At 41.1% G+C, this 21,389-nt stretch overlaps 8 non-coding genes across 8 annotated transcripts; all 8 read right to left on the bottom strand.

The window, feature by feature from the left end:
* Window positions 1–1,145: 1,145 nt before the first annotated feature.
* LOC129844055 (U1 spliceosomal RNA) lies at window positions 1,146–1,309 on the bottom strand. The gene has a single exon (XR_008757901.1). It is a non-coding gene; the product is annotated as a U1 spliceosomal RNA (small nuclear RNA).
* A 2,482-nt stretch (window positions 1,310–3,791) lies between these two features.
* LOC129844054 (U1 spliceosomal RNA) lies at window positions 3,792–3,955 on the bottom strand. The gene has a single exon (XR_008757900.1). It is a non-coding gene; the product is annotated as a U1 spliceosomal RNA (small nuclear RNA).
* A 2,482-nt stretch (window positions 3,956–6,437) lies between these two features.
* LOC129844053 (U1 spliceosomal RNA) lies at window positions 6,438–6,601 on the bottom strand. Its single transcript, XR_008757899.1, has one exon. It is a non-coding gene; the product is annotated as a U1 spliceosomal RNA (small nuclear RNA).
* A 2,482-nt stretch (window positions 6,602–9,083) lies between these two features.
* LOC129844052 (U1 spliceosomal RNA) lies at window positions 9,084–9,247 on the bottom strand. Its single transcript, XR_008757898.1, has one exon. It is a non-coding gene; the product is annotated as a U1 spliceosomal RNA (small nuclear RNA).
* Window positions 9,248–11,729: 2,482 nt separating this feature from the next.
* Window positions 11,730–11,893, bottom strand: LOC129844051 (U1 spliceosomal RNA). The gene has a single exon (XR_008757897.1). It is a non-coding gene; the product is annotated as a U1 spliceosomal RNA (small nuclear RNA).
* A 2,482-nt stretch (window positions 11,894–14,375) lies between these two features.
* LOC129844050 (U1 spliceosomal RNA) lies at window positions 14,376–14,539 on the bottom strand. The gene has a single exon (XR_008757896.1). It is a non-coding gene; the product is annotated as a U1 spliceosomal RNA (small nuclear RNA).
* A 2,482-nt stretch (window positions 14,540–17,021) lies between these two features.
* On the bottom strand, window positions 17,022–17,185 carry LOC129844067 (U1 spliceosomal RNA). Its single transcript, XR_008757912.1, has one exon. It is a non-coding gene; the product is annotated as a U1 spliceosomal RNA (small nuclear RNA).
* A 2,482-nt stretch (window positions 17,186–19,667) lies between these two features.
* Window positions 19,668–19,831, bottom strand: LOC129844066 (U1 spliceosomal RNA). The gene has a single exon (XR_008757911.1). It is a non-coding gene; the product is annotated as a U1 spliceosomal RNA (small nuclear RNA).
* Window positions 19,832–21,389: the final 1,558 nt, after the last annotated feature.

The following is a 21,389-nucleotide window of genomic DNA, read 5'->3' as shown; positions in this document are numbered from 1 at the left end:
TTGTTGGTAACCAGTTTCTAATAGCAATAATGCACCTCTGGGGTTTGTGGTATATGGCCAATGTTAGAGTGACCCCTATCCACAAGGGCAGCATAACAGATCTGTATCTATGTTGAGTGTTCAGTCTAAGGTGCTGGAAAAAGTCATTTATGAATAGATGGATGAATATACTGACAAGAATACTGTTATCAGAACTACAGTCTGGTTTTAGAAAGACCCACTCCACTGACATCTCTGTTTTGACTGACTACATCAGGAAATAAATGGACCAGGGAAATGTCTGTGGAATGGTTGACCAGGGAAATGTATGTGGTATGGTAATGGTTGACCAGGGAAATGTCTGTTGTCATGGTAATGGTTGACCAGGGAAATGTCTGTTGTCATGGTAATGGTTGACCAGGGAAAATATATGTTGTCATGGTAATGGTTGACCAGGGAAATGTCTGTGGCATGGTAATGGTTGACCAGGGAAATGTCTGTGGCATAGTAATGGTTGACCAGGGAAATGTCTGCGGCATGGTCATGGTTGACCAGGGAAATGTATGTTGTCATGGTAATGGTTGACCAGGGAAATGTCTGTCAAAGCTAATGTGATTATCCAAGTCATTCAATCAATTTCCTCCCTCCTAATTTTGATCAATATGTTACAATGAGCAGTAATCTATTGTTGTCAATAAATATTGCAAATCAGTTAAGAACAAATTCTTATTTACAATGACGGCCTACCCCGGACTACGCTGGGCCAATTGTGCGCCGCCCTATGGGATTACCAATCACGGCCGGATGTGATGCAGCCTGTTAATTGTGGTTTTAAATGACAAACTGTCCAATAAATGACTTAATTATCTAGCAAATAAAAGACCTCAATCCAGACGACCTTTTCCTTGACATAATCAGGTCATGACAGGCATAATCAGCAGTGCTACAATAACAGATCACACACATTGCGGTTTTCAGAAGACACAATGTATCTCTGAGGCCTTAGTTAGCTTTTAAATAGATCCTATATTCTAAAACCATTCATCTGATAAGTAAGAAAATGGAAATATTGATAAACCTCATAACGAAACTCATTAGAACTCATGGTTAATATGTCAGCACATTACAGCTTTAATGTGCTCATACATTATTTTTAACATGAAGATCAGGGGAGAGCGCGAACGCAGTCCCCCACTACCATAAATTATGCAATCGAGATTTCCACATTTGAGAAATTCGCAGGGGTCAGCACAGCCGGAGTGCAATGGCTGAGCCTCGCCCTGGGTGAACCGCCTTCTTGATCACGGTGTCTCCCTTGCCAGGTAAGTATGAGTTGTACACGTTGGTAGAGGGCCACTCATTCCAGGACAAAGGTGTTAGACTCACGGTTACCACTTCTACTACTGATAATATCACATCATATTGACCAGGGTTTAATGACATTTACGAATACAGTTGCGGACAAAGCGGTGGAAAAGCGATGCACCTTGTTTTACTATATTATATCACGGTCCGACTGTTTTCCCATCATGCAACACGGTAGAAATTCTATACATTGCATTGTTTGTCTAAATGTCCGTCTGATTACACACAAGTAGACGACGTACCAAAATGCTGAAATCACGTTCGTGCGCACACAGCCAACCGAATGACACCAACTATTTCTGGTGTTTTGTAGCGTTCCAGACATTGTAGGAATAGTTTCATCACGCTTGTTTTCTGCTCTCAGTAAAATATGATTCCACCATCGACCAAAAGGTGGCGGACGAACCCAGACATGGAGGAGAAACAGTAGCCTAGTACTTCATCAACAACAAGACACACTAGTAGCTACTAGGGGTGTGCTGACATGGACATACTCGTATTCGTAATTTATCATAGTAGCAGGCAGCAGAAATCTAAATGATAACACTATCATCAGACCAGAAACATGCCAGGAAAAGAGAGAGGATGAAATGATGAAGCCAGCGGAGGAAGAACTACAGCTTCACTCTATCCAATCAGAGCAGCAGGATCAACCTACAGCCCGCCCTTCTCTTTACAGACACGGAAACTAGCCAGATGATTTACTTAAATCACGCACATGACTGAGAGATTCTTGCTGGCACCCGAAAAAAAATAGTTTATTCCGATCACAGATTATTACAAAAAAGACTTGGATCATAATCGTATCCAGAAAATTGCCCATATCAGTTACGATCCTCGTTTTGTCTGACTACTCCACACACCTCTAGTAGCTACAGTAACAGAGACGTTAATAATGAACACATTGTTCTATCTGCGGTAATAGGACGTAGGAGAAACGTTTTTCTTAACAGTAAGTGTTACACGTATTGATGCGTACGACATGCACCTACTGAAATCACAGTCACAAATAGCTTGACTGAGTGGTTGTTTTGGCCTCCATAGCTGAGTTTTTATTTAATTATCTTTATTTAACCTTTATTTAACTAGGCAAGTCCGATTTATTTAACTAGGCAACAAATTCTTATTTACAATGACAGCCTACACCGGCCAAACCTGGACAACGCTGGGCCAAGTGAATAGGCTACTACAACTCATAGTTTGTCGTACTTTTCAGACAGGTGATCTATTAGGAATTATAAACTGGGTGGTTTGAGCCCTGAATGCAGATTGACAAAAACACATGTTTTTACTGTTCTAATTTTGTTGGTAACCAGTTTCTAATAGCAATAATGCACCTCTGGGGTTTGTGGTATATGGCCAATGTTAGAGTGACCCCTATCCACAAGGGCAGCATAACAGATCTGTATCTATGTTGAGTGTTCAGTCTAAGGTGCTGGAAAAAGTCATTTATGAATAGATGGATGAATATACTGACAAGAATACTGTTATCAGAACTACAGTCTGGTTTTAGAAAGACCCACTCCACTGACATCTCTGTTTTGACTGACTACATCAGGAAATAAATGGACCAGGGAAATGTCTGTGGAATGGTTGACCAGGGAAATGTATGTGGTATGGTAATGGTTGACCAGGGAAATGTCTGTTGTCATGGTAATGGTTGACCAGGGAAATGTCTGTTGTCATGGTAATGGTTGACCAGGGAAAATATATGTTGTCATGGTAATGGTTGACCAGGGAAATGTCTGTGGAATGGTAATGGTTGACCAGGGAAATGTCTGTGGCATAGTAATGGTTGACCAGGGAAATGTCTGCGGCATGGTCATGGTTGACCAGGGAAATGTATGTTGTCATGGTAATGGTTGACCAGGGAAATGTCTGTCAAAGCTAATGTGATTATCCAAGTCATTCAATCAATTTCCTCCCTCCTAATTTTGATCAATATGTTACAATGAGCAGTAATCTATTGTTGTCAATAAATATTGCAAATCAGTTAAGAACAAATTCTTATTTACAATGACGGCCTACCCCGGACTACGCTGGGCCAATTGTGCGCCGCCCTATGGGATTACCAATCACGGCCGGATGTGATGCAGCCTGTTAATTGTGGTTTTAAATGACAAACTGTCCAATAAATGACTTAATTATCTAGCAAATAAAAGACCTCAATCCAGACGACCTTTTCCTTGACATAATCAGGTCATGACAGGCATAATCAGCAGTGCTACAATAACAGATCACACACATTGCGGTTTTCAGAAGACACAATGTATCTCTGAGGCCTTAGTTAGCTTTTAAATAGATCCTATATTCTAAAACCATTCATCTGATAAGTAAGAAAATGGAAATATTGATAAACCTCATAACGAAACTCATTAGAACTCATGGTTAATATGTCAGCACATTACAGCTTTAATGTGCTCATACATTATTTTTAACATGAAGATCAGGGGAGAGCGCGAACGCAGTCCCCCACTACCATAAATTATGCAATCGAGATTTCCACATTTGAGAAATTCGCAGGGGTCAGCACAGCCGGAGTGCAATGGCTGAGCCTCGCCCTGGGTGAACCGCCTTCTTGATCACGGTGTCTCCCTTGCCAGGTAAGTATGAGTTGTACACGTTGGTAGAGGGCCACTCATTCCAGGACAAAGGTGTTAGACTCACGGTTACCACTTCTACTACTGATAATATCACATCATATTGACCAGGGTTTAATGACATTTACGAATACAGTTGCGGACAAAGCGGTGGAAAAGCGATGCACCTTGTTTTACTATATTATATCACGGTCCGACTGTTTTCCCATCATGCAACACGGTAGAAATTCTATACATTGCATTGTTTGTCTAAATGTCCGTCTGATTACACACAAGTAGACGACGTACCAAAATGCTGAAATCACGTTCGTGCGCACACAGCCAACCGAATGACACCAACTATTTCTGGTGTTTTGTAGCGTTCCAGACATTGTAGGAATAGTTTCATCACGCTTGTTTTCTGCTCTCAGTAAAATATGATTCCACCATCGACCAAAAGGTGGCGGACGAACCCAGACATGGAGGAGAAACAGTAGCCTAGTACTTCATCAACAACAAGACACACTAGTAGCTACTAGGGGTGTGCTGACATGGACATACTCGTATTCGTAATTTATCATAGTAGCAGGCAGCAGAAATCTAAATGATAACACTATCATCAGACCAGAAACATGCCAGGAAAAGAGAGAGGATGAAATGATGAAGCCAGCGGAGGAAGAACTACAGCTTCACTCTATCCAATCAGAGCAGCAGGATCAACCTACAGCCCGCCCTTCTCTTTACAGACACGGAAACTAGCCAGATGATTTACTTAAATCACGCACATGACTGAGAGATTCTTGCTGGCACCCGAAAAAAAATAGTTTATTCCGATCACAGATTATTACAAAAAAGACTTGGATCATAATCGTATCCAGAAAATTGCCCATATCAGTTACGATCCTCGTTTTGTCTGACTACTCCACACACCTCTAGTAGCTACAGTAACAGAGACGTTAATAATGAACACATTGTTCTATCTGCGGTAATAGGACGTAGGAGAAACGTTTTTCTTAACAGTAAGTGTTACACGTATTGATGCGTACGACATGCACCTACTGAAATCACAGTCACAAATAGCTTGACTGAGTGGTTGTTTTGGCCTCCATAGCTGAGTTTTTATTTAATTATCTTTATTTAACCTTTATTTAACTAGGCAAGTCCGATTTATTTAACTAGGCAACAAATTCTTATTTACAATGACAGCCTACACCGGCCAAACCTGGACAACGCTGGGCCAAGTGAATAGGCTACTACAACTCATAGTTTGTCGTACTTTTCAGACAGGTGATCTATTAGGAATTATAAACTGGGTGGTTTGAGCCCTGAATGCAGATTGACAAAAACACATGTTTTTACTGTTCTAATTTTGTTGGTAACCAGTTTCTAATAGCAATAATGCACCTCTGGGGTTTGTGGTATATGGCCAATGTTAGAGTGACCCCTATCCACAAGGGCAGCATAACAGATCTGTATCTATGTTGAGTGTTCAGTCTAAGGTGCTGGAAAAAGTCATTTATGAATAGATGGATGAATATACTGACAAGAATACTGTTATCAGAACTACAGTCTGGTTTTAGAAAGACCCACTCCACTGACATCTCTGTTTTGACTGACTACATCAGGAAATAAATGGACCAGGGAAATGTCTGTGGAATGGTTGACCAGGGAAATGTATGTGGTATGGTAATGGTTGACCAGGGAAATGTCTGTTGTCATGGTAATGGTTGACCAGGGAAATGTCTGTTGTCATGGTAATGGTTGACCAGGGAAAATATATGTTGTCATGGTAATGGTTGACCAGGGAAATGTCTGTGGAATGGTAATGGTTGACCAGGGAAATGTCTGTGGCATAGTAATGGTTGACCAGGGAAATGTCTGCGGCATGGTCATGGTTGACCAGGGAAATGTATGTTGTCATGGTAATGGTTGACCAGGGAAATGTCTGTCAAAGCTAATGTGATTATCCAAGTCATTCAATCAATTTCCTCCCTCCTAATTTTGATCAATATGTTACAATGAGCAGTAATCTATTGTTGTCAATAAATATTGCAAATCAGTTAAGAACAAATTCTTATTTACAATGACGGCCTACCCCGGACTACGCTGGGCCAATTGTGCGCCGCCCTATGGGATTACCAATCACGGCCGGATGTGATGCAGCCTGTTAATTGTGGTTTTAAATGACAAACTGTCCAATAAATGACTTAATTATCTAGCAAATAAAAGACCTCAATCCAGACGACCTTTTCCTTGACATAATCAGGTCATGACAGGCATAATCAGCAGTGCTACAATAACAGATCACACACATTGCGGTTTTCAGAAGACACAATGTATCTCTGAGGCCTTAGTTAGCTTTTAAATAGATCCTATATTCTAAAACCATTCATCTGATAAGTAAGAAAATGGAAATATTGATAAACCTCATAACGAAACTCATTAGAACTCATGGTTAATATGTCAGCACATTACAGCTTTAATGTGCTCATACATTATTTTTAACATGAAGATCAGGGGAGAGCGCGAACGCAGTCCCCCACTACCATAAATTATGCAATCGAGATTTCCACATTTGAGAAATTCGCAGGGGTCAGCACAGCCGGAGTGCAATGGCTGAGCCTCGCCCTGGGTGAACCGCCTTCTTGATCACGGTGTCTCCCTTGCCAGGTAAGTATGAGTTGTACACGTTGGTAGAGGGCCACTCATTCCAGGACAAAGGTGTTAGACTCACGGTTACCACTTCTACTACTGATAATATCACATCATATTGACCAGGGTTTAATGACATTTACGAATACAGTTGCGGACAAAGCGGTGGAAAAGCGATGCACCTTGTTTTACTATATTATATCACGGTCCGACTGTTTTCCCATCATGCAACACGGTAGAAATTCTATACATTGCATTGTTTGTCTAAATGTCCGTCTGATTACACACAAGTAGACGACGTACCAAAATGCTGAAATCACGTTCGTGCGCACACAGCCAACCGAATGACACCAACTATTTCTGGTGTTTTGTAGCGTTCCAGACATTGTAGGAATAGTTTCATCACGCTTGTTTTCTGCTCTCAGTAAAATATGATTCCACCATCGACCAAAAGGTGGCGGACGAACCCAGACATGGAGGAGAAACAGTAGCCTAGTACTTCATCAACAACAAGACACACTAGTAGCTACTAGGGGTGTGCTGACATGGACATACTCGTATTCGTAATTTATCATAGTAGCAGGCAGCAGAAATCTAAATGATAACACTATCATCAGACCAGAAACATGCCAGGAAAAGAGAGAGGATGAAATGATGAAGCCAGCGGAGGAAGAACTACAGCTTCACTCTATCCAATCAGAGCAGCAGGATCAACCTACAGCCCGCCCTTCTCTTTACAGACACGGAAACTAGCCAGATGATTTACTTAAATCACGCACATGACTGAGAGATTCTTGCTGGCACCCGAAAAAAAATAGTTTATTCCGATCACAGATTATTACAAAAAAGACTTGGATCATAATCGTATCCAGAAAATTGCCCATATCAGTTACGATCCTCGTTTTGTCTGACTACTCCACACACCTCTAGTAGCTACAGTAACAGAGACGTTAATAATGAACACATTGTTCTATCTGCGGTAATAGGACGTAGGAGAAACGTTTTTCTTAACAGTAAGTGTTACACGTATTGATGCGTACGACATGCACCTACTGAAATCACAGTCACAAATAGCTTGACTGAGTGGTTGTTTTGGCCTCCATAGCTGAGTTTTTATTTAATTATCTTTATTTAACCTTTATTTAACTAGGCAAGTCCGATTTATTTAACTAGGCAACAAATTCTTATTTACAATGACAGCCTACACCGGCCAAACCTGGACAACGCTGGGCCAAGTGAATAGGCTACTACAACTCATAGTTTGTCGTACTTTTCAGACAGGTGATCTATTAGGAATTATAAACTGGGTGGTTTGAGCCCTGAATGCAGATTGACAAAAACACATGTTTTTACTGTTCTAATTTTGTTGGTAACCAGTTTCTAATAGCAATAATGCACCTCTGGGGTTTGTGGTATATGGCCAATGTTAGAGTGACCCCTATCCACAAGGGCAGCATAACAGATCTGTATCTATGTTGAGTGTTCAGTCTAAGGTGCTGGAAAAAGTCATTTATGAATAGATGGATGAATATACTGACAAGAATACTGTTATCAGAACTACAGTCTGGTTTTAGAAAGACCCACTCCACTGACATCTCTGTTTTGACTGACTACATCAGGAAATAAATGGACCAGGGAAATGTCTGTGGAATGGTTGACCAGGGAAATGTATGTGGTATGGTAATGGTTGACCAGGGAAATGTCTGTTGTCATGGTAATGGTTGACCAGGGAAATGTCTGTTGTCATGGTAATGGTTGACCAGGGAAAATATATGTTGTCATGGTAATGGTTGACCAGGGAAATGTCTGTGGAATGGTAATGGTTGACCAGGGAAATGTCTGTGGCATAGTAATGGTTGACCAGGGAAATGTCTGCGGCATGGTCATGGTTGACCAGGGAAATGTATGTTGTCATGGTAATGGTTGACCAGGGAAATGTCTGTCAAAGCTAATGTGATTATCCAAGTCATTCAATCAATTTCCTCCCTCCTAATTTTGATCAATATGTTACAATGAGCAGTAATCTATTGTTGTCAATAAATATTGCAAATCAGTTAAGAACAAATTCTTATTTACAATGACGGCCTACCCCGGACTACGCTGGGCCAATTGTGCGCCGCCCTATGGGATTACCAATCACGGCCGGATGTGATGCAGCCTGTTAATTGTGGTTTTAAATGACAAACTGTCCAATAAATGACTTAATTATCTAGCAAATAAAAGACCTCAATCCAGACGACCTTTTCCTTGACATAATCAGGTCATGACAGGCATAATCAGCAGTGCTACAATAACAGATCACACACATTGCGGTTTTCAGAAGACACAATGTATCTCTGAGGCCTTAGTTAGCTTTTAAATAGATCCTATATTCTAAAACCATTCATCTGATAAGTAAGAAAATGGAAATATTGATAAACCTCATAACGAAACTCATTAGAACTCATGGTTAATATGTCAGCACATTACAGCTTTAATGTGCTCATACATTATTTTTAACATGAAGATCAGGGGAGAGCGCGAACGCAGTCCCCCACTACCATAAATTATGCAATCGAGATTTCCACATTTGAGAAATTCGCAGGGGTCAGCACAGCCGGAGTGCAATGGCTGAGCCTCGCCCTGGGTGAACCGCCTTCTTGATCACGGTGTCTCCCTTGCCAGGTAAGTATGAGTTGTACACGTTGGTAGAGGGCCACTCATTCCAGGACAAAGGTGTTAGACTCACGGTTACCACTTCTACTACTGATAATATCACATCATATTGACCAGGGTTTAATGACATTTACGAATACAGTTGCGGACAAAGCGGTGGAAAAGCGATGCACCTTGTTTTACTATATTATATCACGGTCCGACTGTTTTCCCATCATGCAACACGGTAGAAATTCTATACATTGCATTGTTTGTCTAAATGTCCGTCTGATTACACACAAGTAGACGACGTACCAAAATGCTGAAATCACGTTCGTGCGCACACAGCCAACCGAATGACACCAACTATTTCTGGTGTTTTGTAGCGTTCCAGACATTGTAGGAATAGTTTCATCACGCTTGTTTTCTGCTCTCAGTAAAATATGATTCCACCATCGACCAAAAGGTGGCGGACGAACCCAGACATGGAGGAGAAACAGTAGCCTAGTACTTCATCAACAACAAGACACACTAGTAGCTACTAGGGGTGTGCTGACATGGACATACTCGTATTCGTAATTTATCATAGTAGCAGGCAGCAGAAATCTAAATGATAACACTATCATCAGACCAGAAACATGCCAGGAAAAGAGAGAGGATGAAATGATGAAGCCAGCGGAGGAAGAACTACAGCTTCACTCTATCCAATCAGAGCAGCAGGATCAACCTACAGCCCGCCCTTCTCTTTACAGACACGGAAACTAGCCAGATGATTTACTTAAATCACGCACATGACTGAGAGATTCTTGCTGGCACCCGAAAAAAAATAGTTTATTCCGATCACAGATTATTACAAAAAAGACTTGGATCATAATCGTATCCAGAAAATTGCCCATATCAGTTACGATCCTCGTTTTGTCTGACTACTCCACACACCTCTAGTAGCTACAGTAACAGAGACGTTAATAATGAACACATTGTTCTATCTGCGGTAATAGGACGTAGGAGAAACGTTTTTCTTAACAGTAAGTGTTACACGTATTGATGCGTACGACATGCACCTACTGAAATCACAGTCACAAATAGCTTGACTGAGTGGTTGTTTTGGCCTCCATAGCTGAGTTTTTATTTAATTATCTTTATTTAACCTTTATTTAACTAGGCAAGTCCGATTTATTTAACTAGGCAACAAATTCTTATTTACAATGACAGCCTACACCGGCCAAACCTGGACAACGCTGGGCCAAGTGAATAGGCTACTACAACTCATAGTTTGTCGTACTTTTCAGACAGGTGATCTATTAGGAATTATAAACTGGGTGGTTTGAGCCCTGAATGCAGATTGACAAAAACACATGTTTTTACTGTTCTAATTTTGTTGGTAACCAGTTTCTAATAGCAATAATGCACCTCTGGGGTTTGTGGTATATGGCCAATGTTAGAGTGACCCCTATCCACAAGGGCAGCATAACAGATCTGTATCTATGTTGAGTGTTCAGTCTAAGGTGCTGGAAAAAGTCATTTATGAATAGATGGATGAATATACTGACAAGAATACTGTTATCAGAACTACAGTCTGGTTTTAGAAAGACCCACTCCACTGACATCTCTGTTTTGACTGACTACATCAGGAAATAAATGGACCAGGGAAATGTCTGTGGAATGGTTGACCAGGGAAATGTATGTGGTATGGTAATGGTTGACCAGGGAAATGTCTGTTGTCATGGTAATGGTTGACCAGGGAAATGTCTGTTGTCATGGTAATGGTTGACCAGGGAAAATATATGTTGTCATGGTAATGGTTGACCAGGGAAATGTCTGTGGCATGGTAATGGTTGACCAGGGAAATGTCTGTGGCATAGTAATGGTTGACCAGGGAAATGTCTGCGGCATGGTCATGGTTGACCAGGGAAATGTATGTTGTCATGGTAATGGTTGACCAGGGAAATGTCTGTCAAAGCTAATGTGATTATCCAAGTCATTCAATCAATTTCCTCCCTCCTAATTTTGATCAATATGTTACAATGAGCAGTAATCTATTGTTGTCAATAAATATTGCAAATCAGTTAAGAACAAATTCTTATTTACAATGACGGCCTACCCCGGACTACGCTGGGCCAATTGTGCGCCGCCCTATGGGATTACCAATCACGGCCGGATGTGATGCAGCCTGTTAATTGTGGTTTTAAATGACAAACTGTCCAATAAATGACTTAATTATCTAGCAAATAAAAGACCTCAATCCAGACGACCTTTTCCTTGACATAATCAGGTCATGACAGGCATAATCAGCAGTGCTACAATAACAGATCACACACATTGCGGTTTTCAGAAGACACAATGTATCTCTGAGGCCTTAGTTAGCTTTTAAATAGATCCTATATTCTAAAACCATTCATCTGATAAGTAAGAAAATGGAAATATTGATAAACCTCATAACGAAACTCATTAGAACTCATGGTTAATATGTCAGCACATTACAGCTTTAATGTGCTCATACATTATTTTTAACATGAAGATCAGGGGAGAGCGCGAACGCAGTCCCCCACTACCATAAATTATGCAATCGAGATTTCCACATTTGAGAAATTCGCAGGGGTCAGCACAGCCGGAGTGCAATGGCTGAGCCTCGCCCTGGGTGAACCGCCTTCTTGATCACGGTGTCTCCCTTGCCAGGTAAGTATGAGTTGTACACGTTGGTAGAGGGCCACTCATTCCAGGACAAAGGTGTTAGACTCACGGTTACCACTTCTACTACTGATAATATCACATCATATTGACCAGGGTTTAATGACATTTACGAATACAGTTGCGGACAAAGCGGTGGAAAAGCGATGCACCTTGTTTTACTATATTATATCACGGTCCGACTGTTTTCCCATCATGCAACACGGTAGAAATTCTATACATTGCATTGTTTGTCTAAATGTCCGTCTGATTACACACAAGTAGACGACGTACCAAAATGCTGAAATCACGTTCGTGCGCACACAGCCAACCGAATGACACCAACTATTTCTGGTGTTTTGTAGCGTTCCAGACATTGTAGGAATAGTTTCATCACGCTTGTTTTCTGCTCTCAGTAAAATATGATTCCACCATCGACCAAAAGGTGGCGGACGAACCCAGACATGGAGGAGAAACAGTAGCCTAGTACTTCATCAACAACAAGACACACTAGTAGCTACTAGGGGTGTGCTGACATGGACATACTCGTATTCGTAATTTATCATAGTAGCAGGCAGCAGAAATCTAAATGATAACACTATCATCAGACCAGAAACATGCCAGGAAAAGAGAGAGGATGAAATGATGAAGCCAGCGGAGGAAGAACTACAGCTTCACTCTATCCAATCAGAGCAGCAGGATCAACCTACAGCCCGCCCTTCTCTTTACAGACACGGAAACTAGCCAGATGATTTACTTAAATCACGCACATGACTGAGAGATTCTTGCTGGCACCCGAAAAAAAATAGTTTATTCCGATCACAGATTATTACAAAAAAGACTTGGATCATAATCGTATCCAGAAAATTGCCCATATCAGTTACGATCCTCGTTTTGTCTGACTACTCCACACACCTCTAGTAGCTACAGTAACAGAGACGTTAATAATGAACACATTGTTCTATCTGCGGTAATAGGACGTAGGAGAAACGTTTTTCTTAACAGTAAGTGTTACACGTATTGATGCGTACGACATGCACCTACTGAAATCACAGTCACAAATAGCTTGACTGAGTGGTTGTTTTGGCCTCCATAGCTGAGTTTTTATTTAATTATCTTTATTTAACCTTTATTTAACTAGGCAAGTCCGATTTATTTAACTAGGCAACAAATTCTTATTTACAATGACAGCCTACACCGGCCAAACCTGGACAACGCTGGGCCAAGTGAATAGGCTACTACAACTCATAGTTTGTCGTACTTTTCAGACAGGTGATCTATTAGGAATTATAAACTGGGTGGTTTGAGCCCTGAATGCAGATTGACAAAAACACATGTTTTTACTGTTCTAATTTTGTTGGTAACCAGTTTCTAATAGCAATAATGCACCTCTGGGGTTTGTGGTATATGGCCAATGTTAGAGTGACCCCTATCCACAAGGGCAGCATAACAGATCTGTATCTATGTTGAGTGTTCAGTCTAAGGTGCTGGAAAAAGTCATTTATGAATAGATGGATGAATATACTGACAAGAATACTGTTATCAGAACTACAGTCTGGTTTTAGAAAGACCCACTCCACTGACATCTCTGTTTTGACTGACTACATCAGGAAATAAATGGACCAGGGAAATGTCTGTGGAATGGTTGACCAGGGAAATGTATGTGGTATGGTAATGGTTGACCAGGGAAATGTCTGTTGTCATGGTAATGGTTGACCAGGGAAATGTCTGTTGTCATGGTAATGGTTGACCAGGGAAAATATATGTTGTCATGGTAATGGTTGACCAGGGAAATGTCTGTGGAATGGTAATGGTTGACCAGGGAAATGTCTGTGGCATAGTAATGGTTGACCAGGGAAATGTCTGCGGCATGGTCATGGTTGACCAGGGAAATGTATGTTGTCATGGTAATGGTTGACCAGGGAAATGTCTGTCAAAGCTAATGTGATTATCCAAGTCATTCAATCAATTTCCTCCCTCCTAATTTTGATCAATATGTTACAATGAGCAGTAATCTATTGTTGTCAATAAATATTGCAAATCAGTTAAGAACAAATTCTTATTTACAATGACGGCCTACCCCGGACTACGCTGGGCCAATTGTGCGCCGCCCTATGGGATTACCAATCACGGCCGGATGTGATGCAGCCTGTTAATTGTGGTTTTAAATGACAAACTGTCCAATAAATGACTTAATTATCTAGCAAATAAAAGACCTCAATCCAGACGACCTTTTCCTTGACATAATCAGGTCATGACAGGCATAATCAGCAGTGCTACAATAACAGATCACACACATTGCGGTTTTCAGAAGACACAATGTATCTCTGAGGCCTTAGTTAGCTTTTAAATAGATCCTATATTCTAAAACCATTCATCTGATAAGTAAGAAAATGGAAATATTGATAAACCTCATAACGAAACTCATTAGAACTCATGGTTAATATGTCAGCACATTACAGCTTTAATGTGCTCATACATTATTTTTAACATGAAGATCAGGGGAGAGCGCGAACGCAGTCCCCCACTACCATAAATTATGCAATCGAGATTTCCACATTTGAGAAATTCGCAGGGGTCAGCACAGCCGGAGTGCAATGGCTGAGCCTCGCCCTGGGTGAACCGCCTTCTTGATCACGGTGTCTCCCTTGCCAGGTAAGTATGAGTTGTACACGTTGGTAGAGGGCCACTCATTCCAGGACAAAGGTGTTAGACTCACGGTTACCACTTCTACTACTGATAATATCACATCATATTGACCAGGGTTTAATGACATTTACGAATACAGTTGCGGACAAAGCGGTGGAAAAGCGATGCACCTTGTTTTACTATATTATATCACGGTCCGACTGTTTTCCCATCATGCAACACGGTAGAAATTCTATACATTGCATTGTTTGTCTAAATGTCCGTCTGATTACACACAAGTAGACGACGTACCAAAATGCTGAAATCACGTTCGTGCGCACACAGCCAACCGAATGACACCAACTATTTCTGGTGTTTTGTAGCGTTCCAGACATTGTAGGAATAGTTTCATCACGCTTGTTTTCTGCTCTCAGTAAAATATGATTCCACCATCGACCAAAAGGTGGCGGACGAACCCAGACATGGAGGAGAAACAGTAGCCTAGTACTTCATCAACAACAAGACACACTAGTAGCTACTAGGGGTGTGCTGACATGGACATACTCGTATTCGTAATTTATCATAGTAGCAGGCAGCAGAAATCTAAATGATAACACTATCATCAGACCAGAAACATGCCAGGAAAAGAGAGAGGATGAAATGATGAAGCCAGCGGAGGAAGAACTACAGCTTCACTCTATCCAATCAGAGCAGCAGGATCAACCTACAGCCCGCCCTTCTCTTTACAGACACGGAAACTAGCCAGATGATTTACTTAAATCACGCACATGACTGAGAGATTCTTGCTGGCACCTGAAAAAAAATAGTTTATTCCGATCACAGATTATTACAAAAAAGACTTGGATCATAATCGTATCCAGAAAATTGCCCATATCAGTTACGATCCTCGTTTTGTCTGACTACTCCACACACCTCTAGTAGCTACAGTAACAGAGACGTTAATAATGAACACATTGTTCTATCTGCGGTAATAGGACGTAGGAGAAACGTTTTTCTTAACAGTAAGTGTTACACGTATTGATGCGTACGACATGCACCTACTGAAATCACAGTCACAAATAGCTTGACTGAGTGGTTGTTTTGGCCTCCATAGCTGAGTTTTTATTTAATTATCTTTATTTAACCTTTATTTAACTAGGCAAGTCCGATTTATTTAACTAGGCAACAAATTCTTATTTACAATGACAGCCTACACCGGCCAAACCTGGACAACGCTGGGCCAAGTGAATAGGCTACTACAACTCATAGTTTGTCGTACTTTTCAGACAGGTGATCTATTAGGAATTATAAACTGGGTGGTTTGAGCCCTGAATGCAGATTGACAAAAACACATGTTTTTACTGTTCTAATTTTGTTGGTAACCAGTTTCTAATAGCAATAATGCACCTCTGGGGTTTGTGGTATATGGCCAATGTTAGAGTGACCCCTATCCACAAGGGCAGCATAACAGATCTGTATCTATGTTGAGTGTTCAGTCTAAGGTGCTGGAAAAAGTCATTTATGAATAGATGGATGAATATACTGACAAGAATACTGTTATCAGAACTACAGTCTGGTTTTAGAAAGACCCACTCCACTGACATCTCTGTTTTGACTGACTACATCAGGAAATAAATGGACCAGGGAAATGTCTGTGGAATGGTTGACCAGGGAAATGTATGTGGTATGGTAATGGTTGACCAGGGAAATGTCTGTTGTCATGGTAATGGTTGACCAGGGAAATGTCTGTTGTCATGGTAATGGTTGACCAGGGAAAATATATGTTGTCATGGTAATGGTTGACCAGGGAAATGTCTGTGGAATGGTAATGGTTGACCAGGGAAATGTCTGTGGCATAGTAATGGTTGACCAGGGAAATGTCTGCGGCATGGTCATGGTTGACCAGGGAAATGTATGTTGTCATGGTAATGGTTGACCAGGGAAATGTCTGTCAAAGCTAATGTGATTATCCAAGTCATTCAATCAATTTCCTCCCTCCTAATTTTGATCAATATGTTACAATGAGCAGTAATCTATTGTTGTCAATAAATATTGCAAATCAGTTAAGAACAAATTCTTATTTACAATGACGGCCTACCCCGGACTACGCTGGGCCAATTGTGCGCCGCCCTATGGGATTACCAATCACGGCCGGATGTGATGCAGCCTGTTAATTGTGGTTTTAAATGACAAACTGTCCAATAAATGACTTAATTATCTAGCAAATAAAAGACCTCAATCCAGACGACCTTTTCCTTGACATAATCAGGTCATGACAGGCATAATCAGCAGTGCTACAATAACAGATCACACACATTGCGGTTTTCAGAAGACACAATGTATCTCTGAGGCCTTAGTTAGCTTTTAAATAGATCCTATATTCTAAAACCATTCATCTGATAAGTAAGAAAATGGAAATATTGATAAACCTCATAACGAAACTCATTAGAACTCATGGTTAATATGTCAGCACATTACAGCTTTAATGTGCTCATACATTATTTTTAACATGAAGATCAGGGGAGAGCGCGAACGCAGTCCCCCACTACCATAAATTATGCAATCGAGATTTCCACATTTGAGAAATTCGCAGGGGTCAGCACAGCCGGAGTGCAATGGCTGAGCCTCGCCCTGGGTGAACCGCCTTCTTGATCACGGTGTCTCCCTTGCCAGGTAAGTATGAGTTGTACACGTTGGTAGAGGGCCACTCATTCCAGGACAAAGGTGTTAGACTCACGGTTACCACTTCTACTACTGATAATATCACATCATATTGACCAGGGTTTAATGACATTTACGAATACAGTTGCGGACAAAGCGGTGGAAAAGCGATGCACCTTGTTTTACTATATTATATCACGGTCCGACTGTTTTCCCATCATGCAACACGGTAGAAATTCTATACATTGCATTGTTTGTCTAAATGTCCGTCTGATTACACACAAGTAGACGACGTACCAAAATGCTGAAATCACGTTCGTGCGCACACAGCCAACCGAATGACACCAACTATTTCTGGTGTTTTGTAGCGTTCCAGACATTGTAGGAATAGTTTCATCACGCTTGTTTTCTGCTCTCAGTAAAATATGATTCCACCATCGACCAAAAGGTGGCGGACGAACCCAGACATGGAGGAGAAACAGTAGCCTAGTACTTCATCAACAACAAGACACACTAGTAGCTACTAGGGGTGTGCTGACATGGACATACTCGTATTCGTAATTTATCATAGTAGCAGGCAGCAGAAATCTAAATGATAACACTATCATCAGACCAGAAACATGCCAGGAAAAGAGAGAGGATGAAATGATGAAGCCAGCGGAGGAAGAACTACAGCTTCACTCTATCCAATCAGAGCAGCAGGATCAACCTACAGCCCGCCCTTCTCTTTACAGACACGGAAACTAGCCAGATGATTTACTTAAATCACGCACATGACTGAGAGATTCTTGCTGGCACCCGAAAAAAAATAGTTTATTCCGATCACAGATTATTACAAAAAAGACTTGGATCATAATCGTATCCAGAAAATTGCCCATATCAGTTACGATCCTCGTTTTGTCTGACTACTCCACACACCTCTAGTAGCTACAGTAACAGAGACGTTAATAATGAACACATTGTTCTATCTGCGGTAATAGGACGTAGGAGAAACGTTTTTCTTAACAGTAAGTGTTACACGTATTGATGCGTACGACATGCACCTACTGAAATCACAGTCACAAATAGCTTGACTGAGTGGTTGTTTTGGCCTCCATAGCTGAGTTTTTATTTAATTATCTTTATTTAACCTTTATTTAACTAGGCAAGTCCGATTTATTTAACTAGGCAACAAATTCTTATTTACAATGACAGCCTACACCGGCCAAACCTGGACAACGCTGGGCCAAGTGAATAGGCTACTACAACTCATAGTTTGTCGTACTTTTCAGACAGGTGATCTATTAGGAATTATAAACTGGGTGGTTTGAGCCCTGAATGCAGATTGACAAAAACACATGTTTTTACTGTTCTAATTTTGTTGGTAACCAGTTTCTAATAGCAATAATGCACCTCTGGGGTTTGTGGTATATGGCCAATGTTAGAGTGACCCCTATCCACAAGGGCAGCATAACAGATCTGTATCTATGTTGAGTGTTCAGTCTAAGGTGCTGGAAAAAGTCATTTATGAATAGATGGATGAATATACTGACAAGAATACTGTTATCAGAACTACAGTCTGGTTTTAGAAAGACCCACTCCACTGACATCTCTGTTTTGACTGACTACATCAGGAAATAAATGGACCAGGGAAATGTCTGTGGAATGGTTGACCAGGGAAATGTATGTGGTATGGTAATGGTTGACCAGGGAAATGTCTGTTGTCATGGTAATGGTTGACCAGGGAAATGTCTGTTGTCATGGTAATGGTTGACCAGGGAAAATATATGTTGTCATGGTAATGGTTGACCAGGGAAATGTCTGTGGAATGGTAATGGTTGACCAGGGAAATGTCTGTGGCATAGTAATGGTTGACCAGGGAAATGTCTGCGGCATGGTCATGGTTGACCAGGGAAATGTATGTTGTCATGGTAATGGTTGACCAGGGAAATGTCTGTCAAAGCTAATGTGATTATCCAAGTCATTCAATCAATTTCCTCCCTCCTAATTTTGATCAATATGTTACAATGAGCAGTAATCTATTGTTGTCAATAAATATTGCAAATCAGTTAAGAACAAATTCTTATTTACAATGACGGCCTACCCCGGACTACGCTGGGCCAATTGTGCGCCGCCCTATGGGATTACCAATCACGGCCGGATGTGATGCAGCCTGTTAATTGTGGTTTTAAATGACAAACTGTCCAATAAATGACTTAATTATCTAGCAAATAAAAGACCTCAATCCAGACGACCTTTTCCTTGACATAATCAGGTCATGACAGGCATAATCAGCAGTGCTACAATAACAGATCACACACATTGCGGTTTTCAGAAGACACAATGTATCTCTGAGGCCTTAGTTAGCTTTTAAATAGATCCTATATTCTAAAACCATTCATCTGATAAGTAAGAAAATGGAAATATTGATAAACCTCATAACGAAACTCATTAGAACTCATGGTTAATATGTCAGCACATTACAGCTTTAATGTGCTCATACATTATTTTTAACATGAAGATCAGGGGAGAGCGCGAACGCAGTCCCCCACTACCATAAATTATGCAATCGAGATTTCCACATTTGAGAAATTCGCAGGGGTCAGCACAGCCGGAGTGCAATGGCTGAGCCTCGCCCTGGGTGAACCGCCTTCTTGATCACGGTGTCTCCCTTGCCAGGTAAGTATGAGTTGTACACGTTGGTAGAGGGCCACTCATTCCAGGACAAAGGTGTTAGACTCACGGTTACCACTTCTACTACTGATAATATCACATCATATTGACCAGGGTTTAATGACATTTACGAATACAGTTGCGGACAAAGCGGTGGAAAAGCGATGCACCTTGTTTTACTATATTATATCACGGTCCGACTGTTTTCCCATCATGCAACACGGTAGAAATTCTATACATTGCATTGTTTGTCTAAATGTCCGTCTGATTACACACAAGTAGACGACGTACCAAAATGCTGAAATCACGTTCGTGCGCACACAGCCAACCGAATGACACCAACTATTTCTGGTGTTTTGTAGCGTTCCAGACATTGTAGGAATAGTTTCATTACGCTTGTTTTCTGGTCTCCGTAACATGTGATTCCACCATCGACCACAGGGTGGCGTACGACCCCAGACATGGAGGAGAAAGTCGCCTACTACTTCATCAACAACAAGACACACTAGTAGCTACTAGGGGTGTTTTTTTTATCTCACCTTTATTGAACCAGGTAGGCCAGTTGGGAACAAGTTCTCATTTACAACTGTGACCTGGCCAAGATAAAGCAAAGCAGTGCAACACAAACAACAACACAGAGTTACACATAAACAAACGTACACTCAATAACACAATATAAAATAAAAATCGAAAGATCTATGTAGTGACATGGTCATACTCGTATTTGTAATTGCATCTGTAAATTGACAGGATGATACTTGTCACGGCTCCTCCTCTGCAGTGCAGGGGCGGTTCCTCCTGCAGGCAGAGGGGTCATTAGTGATTGGAGTCACCTGGGCTCTAAGTATTGTAACGACCCTGGGTTTATAAGCGCGGAAATCGAGTCTGACGCTCGATTATGCTTTTGCGGCACAGTCGATAGCGCGCCGGACCTCGGGCTAGAAAGTCGAGGGTTCGAGACCTGCTCCCTGCCTGTTTCATTACAGTATTTAAACTGTCACTAATCACATCTCTCTCTAGCTGCTCCTCCAGGTATGCTCATGATTTGTTTGTTCCTTTGTAGTTTTGCATAGTTTTCCCTCAGTCATGTTCACACACACATATTCACGCATCCATGCACTTTACATACACCTTACATTATGATACTTCCACACCTCATTACTTTTTCTTAGTTTAAGTTAATAGTTTGTTGTAGAATAACGAACCTTTTTAAATTGGCCTATACCTGTTGTTCGTGTCCCCTCATTTTTGTCACGGGCTATGAGCCAGCTTGTGACATACTCGTGATCGGGGTTAAACTGACGTGTTTTAATATGCCTAAATACATGTTGGCAAAATACCTCACTTCACATTCTCACTGAACCCCCCCCCCCCCCCTGCAGATTAGGAGCAGTGGGTAGCTACATTTTCTATCAATCAATCAGAATACGCATTAGCGTTTCATATTTGTTCCATACCCTTGCCCGCTTGTGAGATATAATGCACATTGATAGCAAACGTCCTCTTCATGTGATTTGTATCATAGCAGCAATCTAAATGATAAGTTTGACGTCAAAAACATGCGAGGAAAAG

This window comes from Salvelinus fontinalis, unplaced genomic scaffold (assembly GCF_029448725.1).
Source record: "Salvelinus fontinalis isolate EN_2023a unplaced genomic scaffold, ASM2944872v1 scaffold_0168, whole genome shotgun sequence".
NCBI lineage: Eukaryota > Metazoa > Chordata > Actinopteri > Salmoniformes > Salmonidae > Salvelinus > Salvelinus fontinalis.
This window is presented reverse-complemented; position numbering and strand designations above follow the sequence as displayed.